Source organism: Callorhinus ursinus, unplaced genomic scaffold, assembly GCF_003265705.2.
Source record: "Callorhinus ursinus isolate GAN/ISIS: 27379988/994484 unplaced genomic scaffold, GSC_fseal_2.0 scaffold12, whole genome shotgun sequence".
Classification (NCBI taxonomy): Eukaryota; Metazoa; Chordata; class Mammalia; order Carnivora; family Otariidae; genus Callorhinus; species Callorhinus ursinus.
The window spans coordinates 19,808,083-19,821,374 of record NW_027397074.1 but is presented as its reverse complement, the minus strand read 5'-3'; the positions used below and the strand labels follow the sequence as shown (position 1 = coordinate 19,821,374).

The 13,292-nt window shown below is 37.9% G+C and overlaps 1 protein-coding gene across 7 annotated transcripts in view; it reads right to left on the bottom strand.

The window, feature by feature from the left end:
• The window catches only part of ANKIB1 (ankyrin repeat and IBR domain containing 1), a 145,126-nt gene that overhangs the window by 131,022 nt on the left and 812 nt on the right, over positions 1–13,292 (bottom strand). The gene's annotated exons all lie outside the window — the stretch shown is intronic.

Here is a 13,292-nt window from a genome sequence, read left to right as displayed (position 1 = left end):
AGTTCTATTACATTCTACTGCCACAGTAATGAAATATAATTAAGGTTAAGGACTTCCTCATGTTTGTTCCCTGTTTTCCAAATCACAGCCACCGCAGTCTGAGACTGGAAACTCTCCAATATCAGAAAACAAGAAACTGAGTCTTATGTATTTGACTTAATGTTTTTAAATTCATTTTATATTCCACGTATCTTAATGAAATAATGAAGGACATAGGAATATAACAACCTTTAACACCTAAATGAATTTAACGCCTAAAAAAGATATGAAGAATTGAGATTTGAGCCACTTACGCTTTCCTGCATCCTGAAGAAACGGCAACTGGATGAACATTAAGTGCTGCAGTGACTCTGATTTCAGACTAAAAAGTTATCAGCTAGATTCAAATGATTCCATGAATCCAAACATGACCCGACAATAGGGCACAATACCCGAAATGAAAAATCCAAAGTGTAGGACTTCCATAACAAGTACATAAAAGTCAAATCTTGTTGAGGCAAGAAAAAGTGAGTAAGAGAGCAAGGAGTGTCTGTGGGACCTACTTGATCCCATAAAGGTAGTTATGAAGCACTGGCTACACAAAAAAACACTAAAACCCACAAAACTCTTGGAAATCAAAACAGGAGGATGCCTGGGTGGCTCCATCGGTTGAGTGTCTGCCTTTGGCTCAGCTCGTGATACCAGGGTCCTGGGATCGAGTCCCACATCGGGCTCCCTGCTCAGCGGGGAGCCTGCTTCTCCCTCTCCCACTCTCCAGGGTTGTGCTCTCTCCCTCCCTCTCTCTCTTTCTGACAAATAAATAAATGAAATCTTTAAAAAAAGAAAAAAAAAAAGAAAAATCAAAACAGGACCATGTACTCTCAATCCAGGTTTACAAAGGGAAACAGCTACTGACCTTTCTTAAAGAATATGAAAGAGGCTATGGTATAAAGTTATAAATCATGATACAAAGTCACATAAAAGCAACATGCATACCAAAATAGCACTATGACTGTTGGGAAACACCACATTCAGTGACAATGAATAATTCATATACTTTAAAAAGGATTAAAGAATGCTTAATTATTTCCCAAGATAATATATGAACTTAGGAATTACAATTTATGCAAATTGTATGTTACAATAAAAATCAGTCAAACAGTAATTTCAAATTGAACAAGAGAAGCATGGAATGTGTCATTTTTAGAAGCAGGACCAGCAGAATAATAAGTGCTAGAAGCCAAAGATTGGTAGCCTATGCTAGAAGCGCATGATTATTGGACGCATTTCTCAAAGGAAAGGCATACTCCTCTAGGCAGATAAAATCATAAATTCACGTCACAGGTATTTACTGAGCACCTACCATTTGCCAGGCATGTAGGGAAATACAACGAAAACAAAATAAACTAAAATCCCTGACCCCATGGAGTTTACAATATATTCAGGTAAGGTGTCATAATAACAAAGCCAAGAAGGGGATGGAGTTTTGGGATGATCAGGGAATGTGACACTTGAGTAAAACAGGTAAAATAGTGAACCGTGGGGATATTTAGGGGAAAGTATTCCGGGCAGGGTAAAAAGCAAGTGAAAGGAGCATGCCCTGTGCATTCAAGGAACAGAAAGGAAGCCAGTATTATTGTAGTGTACAGTGAGGAAGGAGCAGGATATGAAGTCAAGAGAAGTAATGGGGGCAGATGGACTGTTCAGGGTTTTTTAAAGGGTCATCAGAAATCACTAGGCTTTTATTCTGGTAAAAAAGAAAAGCCACTAAAGGGTTTTTGGGAGAGGAATGAAAGACCTGACATATTTAACAGGTGGTTGGCTGTCTAAGAAGACTAACAGGAGTGGCAGCAAGGCTAGAAGCAGGGAGACTATTTAGGAAGTGGCTGCAGTCATCCAAGCAAAAGTTGATGGTACCTTGGATCTGGGAGGTGGCAGTGGAGGTGGTGAATACTTGATCAGATTTTGGATGTACTGTGAAGGTAGGGATGGGATTTGCTGATAGACTGGAAGTGGGAGTGAGGGAGAAGAAAAAAGAATGACTCCACAGTTCTTGGCCTGAGCACCTGAAAGGGTGGAATGACCATTACTGAGAGGGGATGATTGCAGGAGGTCAAAGTACAGTGGGAAGGAAGGTGGGGGATCCGCTTAAAATTGAACCTGTTACATCTGAGAGGCCAATAAGATATCAGGTAGGCTATACAAGTGTGAAGCTGAGGAGAAAGGTCTGGGCTGGAGATACAGTTTGGAAGTTAACAATGTATAGACTGTATGCTTTTTGGGTAAGCAATTTAATATTAAGATATAAAGCCAATGACATTTTCTACACATATTTTCCCAATTTTAAAATGTTGAAATTTTTCTTCAGCCAATCTAATGGAGACTACTGATTGACAAATTATTTAGTATATACATGTTAAAAAGGATACAAAAACACAAAAACCAGAAACCCAATTAGGGAGAAAGAAGTATACATAAATGACAAGGAGTAAAGGGTATGAAAAAGGAAGGTGGTGAAAGGAATCACATAGACTTTTAGTCTATATTTTTATTTTTTAAGATATTATTTATTCAGGGCACCAGGGTGGCTCAGTCGTTCAGCGTCTGCCTTCGGCTCAGGTCATGCTCCCAGGGTCCTGGGATCGGGCCCACATCGGGCTCCCTGCTCCGCAGGAAGCCTGCTCCTCCCTCTCTCACTCCCCCTGCTTGTGTTCCCTCTCTTGCTGTGTCTCTCTCTGTCAAATAAATAAATAAAATCATTAAAAGAAAAAAAAGATTTTATTTATTTGAGAGAGTGCAAATGTGCGCACGAGCAGGTGGAGGGGCAGAAGGAGAGAGAAAGGCAGACTCCCCACTGAACCGGGAGCCTGATGTGGGGCTGGATCCCAGGACACCTGAGCTGAAGTCAGACGCTTAACTGACAGAGCCACCCAGGTGCCCCTAGGCTATATGACTTTGTTATACATCAGCACACTGACATCATGGTACATACTCTACTTAAAACTGGTCCTTGACGTGTAGTTGATACTGCCTAGGTTTAAGGGCACAAAATTCCAAATGAAGAGAGTTCTCTTTTAAGTCATATTCTAGATAGCAGGTGGATAAGAGAAGTTCCTAAGTAAATGGACCCGAACCCTGTTTTTTCCAACTTTAATCTAACCTGCACCTGGCTATTAATCTTCCTGTGTCCATGCAACTGTGTTTTTACCTTCTAAGATAAGGTCTGGAATTATAGTTTTCTTCATTTTATCTCCCCCTATCAGAGTTCCTCATCTAAAGAACTCTGGACACAGAAAAATGATTTGAAGAACAATTTTTAAAATTCTCCCAGTGCTTCTATACAACTAGTACTCTTTTAGAAGCCTAAGGGAGAAATAAATTAATTTTACAGAATAGATGCCAGCAACATCAGCAGCACTTGGGAAATTATTAGAAATGAAAACTCTCAGGTTCCACCCCAAACTTACTGAATCAGAAACTCTGGGGGTGGGGTCAGCAATCTGTGTATTAACAAGCCCTCCCAGGGATTATGATACATGCTCAACTTTGAGAACCTCTAGCTCAGAACATTAAGGTTCAATTTTCTCAAGGAGTATCAGTTGAAAAGGCTACTAAACTATAATCCTTGAGTATAACAACCTTATTATTTTCCACTTTTGACTGCCTTATGTATCTGGCATTTAACCCACGTTCAAAGGTTGTGAATAGTTAAAAAATCAGAAGTAACAACTCCCTCCGAGTTTCTGGAGAATGTTTTTCTTCATTCTATGATACCAAGTTCTCAATGCAACCTCTATCTTTCCTTTCTTGTCCTCCCTACTCTATAGAAAAGGTAATTTTTTTTCAATCACAATATCATATGCTAACTTTTAAAGTAATTTTGTAGATGTCATGTCAAGTCACATTTCAGAGCAAGAAAAACCCTCAGATTACAGTTGACCCTTAAACAACATGGGGGTTGGGTGCTGGACCCTACACAGTAAAAAATCTACATATAACTTTTGACACCCCCAAAACATAACTGCTAATAGCCTACTGTTGAGTGGAAGCCTTACTGATAACATAAAAAATTGATTAACACATTTTGTACATTATATGTATTATATACTGTATTCTTATGATAAAGTGAGCTAGAGAAAAGAGAATTTTTTTTTAAAGACTTTATTTATTTATGTGAGAGACAGAGAATGAGAGAGAGCACAAGACGGAAGAGGGTCAGAGGGAGAAGCAGACTTCCTGCTGAGCAGGGAGCCCGATGTGGGACTCGATCCTGGGACTCCAGGATCATGACCTGAGCCGAAGGCAGTGGCTTAACCAACTAAGCCACCTAGGCGCCCAAGAGAATTTTTTTTAATGATTTTATTTATTTGTCAGAGAGAGAGACAGAGAGCACAAGCAGGGGGAGCGGCAGGCAGAGGGAGAAGCAGGCTCCCTGCTGAGCAGGGAACCCAATGTGGGACTCGATCCCAGGACCCTGAGATCATGACCTGAGCCGAAGGCAGATGCTTAACTGACTGAGCCACCCAGGTGTCCCGAGAAAAGAGAATGTTAATAAAATCATAAGGAAATACATTTACAGTACTATACTGTATTTATATAAAAAAAAACAACCCACATATAAATGGACCTGTGCAGTTCAGACCCATGTTGTTCAAGGGTCAACTATATTTATCCAAGTGTATCAATTTACAAGTAAGAAAACTGAGGCCTACAGACATCACATGGCAAGCACACCCTAATAGAGATGGACAGACACCAAAGGATAATATTATTATCTCCAGCCATCTCTACCTGGCCAAGTCAAAGTTATCTCATTTAACAAATTTAAATAAAGTAAGGCATTAGAATGACTGAAAGAGATACAGGATAAACTTTACTTTTCCAACTTCTCTCTGGAAATAAAAATTAAATACATCATCAAAAACCATCATTGCTTTATGTATTTATTGGTCAGTGATGCTGTTTTCTCATTCCATGCTCTATCTACTAACTGGAAAAAAGGACCCTTAACATTAATAAGAATGCTATTCAGCTATCTAGTGACATGCCATGCCATGCCAGAGTCTTGTCCTCCACTGTCCTATCAGTTCAATACTAAATTTCCCAGAAACAAATCTCAAGACTGTTTATAACAACTGTTTTGTTCAGATAATGTGGCAATTTTTCTAACCAACATTTCTATCTTCCTGGTTATACTCCATTCACCACAGAGACTGCCTGGAGAAAGCCAGAGTATAGCTCCTTCGATATTTTGTGTTCCAAGCCGAAAACCATTTTAACTGTCCTCTAATCTTAGTTCACAAGGGTTCTGAGGTAACTTACAAGCAACATACTGATAATTAAATAAGCTAAGGGGAAATAAGTGCTGTGGAAGGTAGCACAGCCTTCCACATGGAAAGAATATGAGCTTTGGAGCCATGAAACTGGGTTCGAGTTTTAATTCTAGTCCTTACTTGCCCTCATTTTATAGGATAGAAACCATAAGATAAGTATACTGCCTCATATTGTTGATATATTTATTTTTAGTTACCTTAAAATATAAACTCCTTGAGAACAGGAAGTATGTTTTATATATCTCTGTATTACCCACATCATATTCACATAGGTGTAGAATAAATATTTATTTAACTAATATGGAATAGATTTTATTATTTGTTTTCAAGTAAGTTCTATGCCCAACATGGAAATCAAAACTCACGACCTCAAGATCAAGAGTCACATGCTCTACCCATTGAGCCAGCCAGGTGCTCCTAATATGGAACAGATGTTAATGTATCAGATAAACTTCCTACCTAGTAGGTGCCCTTGCTTCCAGATCCCACACCCAAAGAACCTCCCACCAACTACAACTAGCTTACCTTTATCAAAAGACAAATCTGATCTTGCCCAGTTCCATTTTAAAACCTTCCCAAGGCTTCCAGCCCCCAGAATTAAGGAAAAGTCCCTGTCCAAACCAGAATTTATCTTATGCCAGCCTATCTCTTACAACTCAGACCCACATCTGAATTACTAAAGCTCCTGGAAGTTCTTCCCATACCCCTAACAAGCTCCTCCTTAATAGGCTAACTCCTACAAGTCACTCAAGTCTCAACTTAAAAGCCATTTTCTCCCTCAAGTTCCCTGATCATAGCTCCTCAACCCTCAACTAACACAGTTAGATGTCCTGCTTCCCTAAGTTGACAACAGTCAATTTACCACCTAATATTATAATATTTAATCTGTTTCTCCAATTATCTGATAAACTTTCTGATAACAAGGGTCACATCATACTTTTATATCCACTATTCACCATAGTTACTGGTACATAAAACACCTTTAATTAATATTATTTGTTGAACATAAGGATAAAGTCCTATGTTCTTAAAATCATTAGTTTCCAATTTGAGAATATAATGTTTATTTCCCTGTATGCCTGTAAATAACTTTGGAAGAAACCCCACAGTTGCCTAATGGGCTAAAGAGAAAGATTCGGGGGCCTTATTCTGCACATACAGTTATTATGACACAGAAAGCAAAATCAGTATTTTTATTTTCAAAGAACAGAGAAAATATTTCAAAAGAACTTGCTATTTTAGGGGACGTGCTTTGTCTTGGCCTCATCCCCCAGAAGTTACAGTCACCAAAGGATTTGATCCTCAGTTAAAACAAGCAGAGCAATGAATGATGAAAGAAAAAAACAGAAGGAAGTTGTTTCTCAGCCTGGAATGCCACCTGGGACCAAAAGGTGACTGAAAGAAAGACAAATGAGCCTGAATTCCTGACAGCATTGTAGAAGCACCATAATAGCTCTGGATGGCCTATTGCTAATTTCTCATTACTTGAGGAAAATGATACCCCTAATTTGTTTATATCACTCTTTTTTGGATTTCTAGGGCAACTGAACATGATTCCAATACAAAGTTAGAAGAAAATTTAGGAAAAAAGTTTTTATTACCTAAGATAGGAGAGAGATATTCTCAAGACAGGAACAAGCAGAAGCCACAGAGAAAAAGACAGACACAAATGATTATATGAAATACCCCCCCCAATGTATGGCAAATGATGTCATAAACTAAGACCAAAAAAAAAGACAGACTGACAAAACATATTTGCAAAGAAAGCTAAAGGACTACATTGATAACATATCAAAGAGAACGAAAAAACTGATAAGGAAAAAAATCCAATAGGAAAAAATGAGTAAAGGTAGGAATGAGCAATTCATAGAAATGAAAAATCAAAAGGACCAACTACTATATTAAAAGATGCTCAGCTTCACTTCACAAAAGATGCCCAACTTCATTTCAAGTTAATGAAATGCAGAATTAAGCACCAAAAGAAACTTTTTACTCATTTTATTGCAAAAACAACAACAACAAAAACCAGCAATAGTTTGTGGGGGAAATATTCTTGGACATTAATGATGGCAATAAGAATTATATCAACATTCCTGAAAAATAATCTGGCATTATTTAAAATTAAAATAGTATGTACTGTGTACAAGATACTCATTGCAATATTGTTCATAATAGACTAGAGACAACCTAGATGTCCAAAATGAACACAGATATGGTTTCAGATATCTGTTACTACATCCCAAACTTGATGCCTCAAAACAATTATGTTATTTCTCACAATTAGGGAGGCTGCTGGGCAGGGTTTTTTTTTTTTGTTGCTGGTTTCACCTCTGGTTCCGTCAGCTAAAGAGTCAGCTGGGCTAGCAGATCCAAGAGTCCACTTTCATGTCTGTTGGTAGATGCTGTCCACTGGAGAGTCTTGATTCGCTTCCAAGAGACCTCTCATCCTCCTATAGGCTAGACCAGCTTCCTTACATGGCAGTTGCCAGAAATCATCCCTTGAAGGTCTCTTAAGGACTAACCTCCAGATCTCACACATCACTCCTACCATATTCATTGGTCAAAGCAAATCACAGGGTCAACCAAGACTCAAGAGATGGAGAAATAGATTATGCCCCTAGAGAGAAGCAGCAAAGCCACACTGCAAAGGAGAATGGATACCAGAATGAAAGGAATTTATGGTTGTTAATCATTCACCACAATGGAATACTATATTATCATTAAAAAATAAAGTGTGGAACATTTAATATAGTATGTTATCATTTTTATGTGGGAAAATTATGTATACATTTCATCATATATATGTTTATAAATCCTGGAAATACACTTAAAAATTAAACTAATGAAATACTGGGCCATGCAAAGTAGTCTGCATGATGGCTGAGGACAAAGGGCACTGAGGGCATGTTAGGAAGGCCAGCAGAGTTGTGAGCCAACTAACTGGAGGCAAGGATAAATGGGTGTTGTGTAGAGATGGGCAGCTGCAGAGTCGTAGGCCTAGTCAGGAGTTGTAGATCCACAAAAAGGCACAGGCCAGCAGGTCCAGCAGTCAATGACGCAGGGTGGTAGAAGATGGTCTACATGGCAAGGAGAATGGTAGCACACTGAGGAAGTAAGTCAAACAACTGGGCAAATGATAATTACACTGAGGCTAATGTGAAGCCAAGTTTCCTACTGCCAGAGAAGGCATTTATAAATGTGGAAAGGAAGAAGGCTAGAAAGAACCCTGGAGTATTAGACTGGAATTGAAAGTATAGGGACAAACTTATGGTTTAATTAATATATACACCCAGGTACGGAGATAATTACACATAATATATATGTGTCTGTTACATATGTCTGAGTATACAAACCATACTCAAAGTCATACATTTCCTAGTACCTATAAGTAATGACACCCCAGTAGCAATGAGCACACTAAGCCCCTAAATCTTTGTTTTTAAATACCATTTTTTACAAAAACAAACAACAATAACAAAGACCAAACAGGATTCCTTGGAGAAATGGCTGATTCCAGGGCTAGACCAGGCAAAGTACAGAATGAACAAGGAACAGCATGTTCTGCCAGAAATGCACAATGAATGAGATGGGAGCATGATAAATAGGCATTGGAGCCAGCTTGAAGGGGCTCCCGCAGGCTAAATCAGGAACAATTTAAACAGCAAAATAAGTAGTAATAGTAACAAATCACAACAAATTAAATAAGATAGAAATCTACGAGTCCTTACTGATTTAATAAACAAATGGGGGAGAAAGGAAAGTTCCACTTTACAATAAAATCACAACTAATACAAGTAGAAGAATAAGAGTAATATCATTTGGCAATCATCAGAGAAGTGGTTAATTAAGATGAGAGTCTTTACTGATACTTACATTAAGGCTAGTGACTAGAGACATTTGATGAGAAACAAGATGCTGGCATAATTTTTAAATACCTCTCCACAAATACTAATCAAATACAAAAGGATACCAAAATGATTGACTTTTTATCTATTATTTTTATATTATTATTATTTTTTTAGATTTTATTTATTTGACAGAGAGAGACACAGAGAGAGAGGGAACACAAGCAGGGGGAGTGGGAGAGGGAGAAGTAGGCTTCCTGCAGAGGAGGGAGCCCGACGTGGGCTCGATCCCAGGACCCTGGGATCATGACCTGAGCAGAAGGCAGATGCTTAACGTCTGAGCTACCCAGGCGCCCCAATTTATTATTATTTTTTAAAGATTTTATTTATTTATTTGACAGAGGGTGAGTGAGTGAGAGTGCACAAGCAGGGGGAGCAGCAGAGGGAGAGGAAGAAGCAGGCTCTTCACTGAGCAGGGAGCCTGACTCGGGGGCTCAATCCCAGGACCCTGAGATCATGACCCGAGCTTAAGGCAGACACCTAACCCACTGAGCCACTGAGGCACCCCTGATCGTTTTAATCACCAGCAGTGGCAAGGCTGACATCATATGCCTTTGGAAGCAAAGTGCTAAGAGAACACAGACTCATTTCTGTGGTACTCCCGCCAGGAATGCACGAATGGAATGGAGTCATGAGGCAATATTACATGAACCTAGGTTGAGAGTCATCCTACAGAATGTAGGGCTTTGTACTTTCTAAAACTGTCATGGACATGAAAGAGGGAAAATTGAGGCTGAAGAAGTCTGAAGAAACATGACGACTAAACACAACATGTATTCCTGGATAGAATCTTGGACCAGAAAAGAAAGAGATATTGTTCCAACTGTCGATGAAATATGAATAGGTTCTTTGGACTAGGCAATAGTGTTGTACCAATGCTTATTTTTTTATTTAGAGGGTTATACATTGGTTATATAAGAGAGTGCCTTGCTTTTGGAAAAAACAGACACTAGTGTTTACAGGTGACCATACACCATGTCTGCTCCTGGCTCCAAAAGGTTCAGAAAAAGACTCTAATCATGGGTATATATGCATGTGTTTTTACACACATATATGTAATGTATGTATGGAAACAGAGAGAAAGCAGGCAATAGAAGAAACGCAGTAAAGCTGTTGGTCCCTTTGCTGAACTAGAAAAAAAAAGTTCTATATACCTGAAGATCTGTATTACAGTTAACCATAATGAACTTCAGAACTGTCTTTTCTAAGGTTTCAACAACTACTAAATATTACATTGATAGTATATAATTCAAGTGCTTTAGAAAATAAATGATATTAATACCTTATGAAATGAGAATCCATTCAAAGCATTATTAGAGAATTAAAAATTGCTATAACTATATTACAACTTTTTTCTTAAAGAGGAATCTTAAGGCTGAATCTTCTCTAGCATATTACGAGTAAAAACAACATTCAGCATTACTATAAATCAGAATCTGTGTGGTTTTTAAATGGGAGATAAAATACTCTTTAAGACTGTTGTAAGAATTGAATGAAATTATGTATATAAAGCATTTAGCATGGTGGTTAGTACAAGTTAAGCACTCATAAATGGCATTTAATGTATTTATTCTTATAGAAAGGATACGAAACAACCCCCAAATACAGTAAAGTGACTTCAAAACCTATTAGAGATGTCTGTAAAGGCAGATGGATACAATCACAGTCAAATATCTAGTCTGGCAAATTCAATGAGGAAAGCAATTGTAATTTATTTATACTTGCAGTCCCAGAATCTAACATAGTGCCTGGCACACACAGTAGGCATTCAATAAAGATTTACTGAAATGAACTGAGTATGAAAGTAAGTTATCTCAAAAGAAAAAAAAAGGTAGTCTTGAGATTGTCTGAAAAATAAACTTAGAGTCCAAAAATTATTATTCCCTAAGCAAGTCACTTTGAGAAAGGAAATAAAATACATAAGCATTTTTAAAACCATGAGCAGAAACTCCCCTCAGACTCTTTTAAATAATGACTGAGCCACTTTCAAATCTGTTTTGGCAAATGTGTCACATAATAAGTCTAATATTACAGAAAAGTATTTTAAAATTTCATCTAAATAAATGTTGTGTTCATCCTCAAAGAGGAAAAATGTACCCAAAACACTGAGGAATCTTTCTAACTTCCACTCAAGGAGACTCAGATGAGCTTAACTGAAGTTCTTCCATCTATTTATATATGAAAATTAGCTTGAACTTTTACTTACAAATACATTGTAAATACACAGATTTCACTTTCACAAGTTCAACTGCACACTCCAGAAGAGGAAAGAAAGAAAATCAGTTCTCTCAAAAGTGGGCAGTGCTATAGGAGTACAAAAGAGTAACCAAAAAAACTTTTGTTTCAGCAGCCACCTGTTAGAACTCACCCTTATGGCATAATCTGCATGGTTTTGGAACATTTTCAGATTGAAAACTCAAAATTCCCAGTGCAGTTGGCAAGGGAAAAAGTGTATTATGAAAATACAGTGCTATCTTCCCCACTACTTCCAAAGATAACAGGGATCAATAGACTTTTAAAAAAGGAAGAAAAAAAAAAGACTCTTCCAAGTTATGGCCAATTACCTCACTCACATTTGGAAACTCATCAATTTTCTGAAAAGTAAAACCACACCTTTAATAATACACTCAACGCTGTACAGAGCTTGGCTTCTGAAACAAGCCAGTAAAAGTATACTTCCAGACAGAGAGCTGGGGCTACATCTCCTGAGCCTACTTTAAACTAAAATCTGTGAACAATATGAAGTTACAAATCAAGTAATAGTTCCAAATCAAGTGCTAAAAGAAAGTTTTGAAAACAACCACAAAAATCATCATTAAACACACCTACCTTTCTTAACACAATGACTATGTTTTCAGAAAAAAATAAACCAAGGCTACCAGGTACATTACAGAACAGTTTACAGAATAGTAACAAAGAACTGCAATATGCAGAGTAAAATTATTCTTAAATTATTATTTACTTCCAGGCGCCTGGGTGGCTCAGTCATTAAGCGTCTGCCTTCGGCTCAGGTCATGATCCCTGGGTCCTGGGATGGAGCCCTGCGTTGGGCTCCCTGCTCTGCGGGAAGCCTGCTTCTCCCTCTCCCACACACCCTCTGCTTGTGTTCCCTCTCTCACTCTGTCTCTGTCAAATAAATAAATAAATAAAATCTTAGAAAAAAATTATTTGCTCCCTATAGTGCCCTGGAAAGTGTCATCAGCATGAAGTCATGTTGAGAGCTATTGTTCAGTCACTGACAGCATTACAGTTATTTTTTAATCTAATTTCTGGAAAGTTCTGCAGTGGCAGTTTAAAAAGCAAACTAAATTCAAAAAGAAAAAATGCCTAGCCTTTAATCTGGAAATACACATTGAAGATATCCACAGTTAATTTCTTTTTCAAACTAAGAAGCAGTAAGGTCATAGGCACAAGCGTGTAACATCTGTAGGTGGCTGATCTAAATCAGTAAAAAAGTCTCTCTGAAATGAACGACTTAAACTATCTTACCAAATACAATTTGAGATGATCTTTAAAAATCAGGTTAGTGTTTTTTAACCACTAACAAAACTTTCCAATACAAAATTTTCCACATCACACACTTCGTAACTTAAGAACTAAATGTAAATCCAAAACACCAAAAATTATTTAAAGACATAAAAACATATTGGAAATATTAGCCCTTTGTTTTTTACCTTCATTTCTTAGAATCTACTAGCAAAGCTATTCTGGAATGGGTCTTCATTCCAATACAAGATTGTTTAATATGTCAATTCCGTGTGAATAGAGCTTGTGAGATTAATTCTTAAAACCTCAGGAGATGCTTAATTACAGCTCTAGTTCCAATTTCCTGCGACTCAAACGGCAATGTACAGAAAAGAGCTTATACATAGTTAAGAAGGGAGAGGAATGAAGGTCCAGGGAGCGACCCATTCTTTTGTTTTGGTCGCAGACGCTGCAAAAATAAAGGTCCATCAGAGCTATCTGCACCTATCCCCACCCATCACAACGATGCAGAGCACTTTCAGCCATCCGCTCAAGACCTTCTAGCCCACCAGATCGGCCGAACCCGTGGCTTTCCACGTCTCAAAAGATG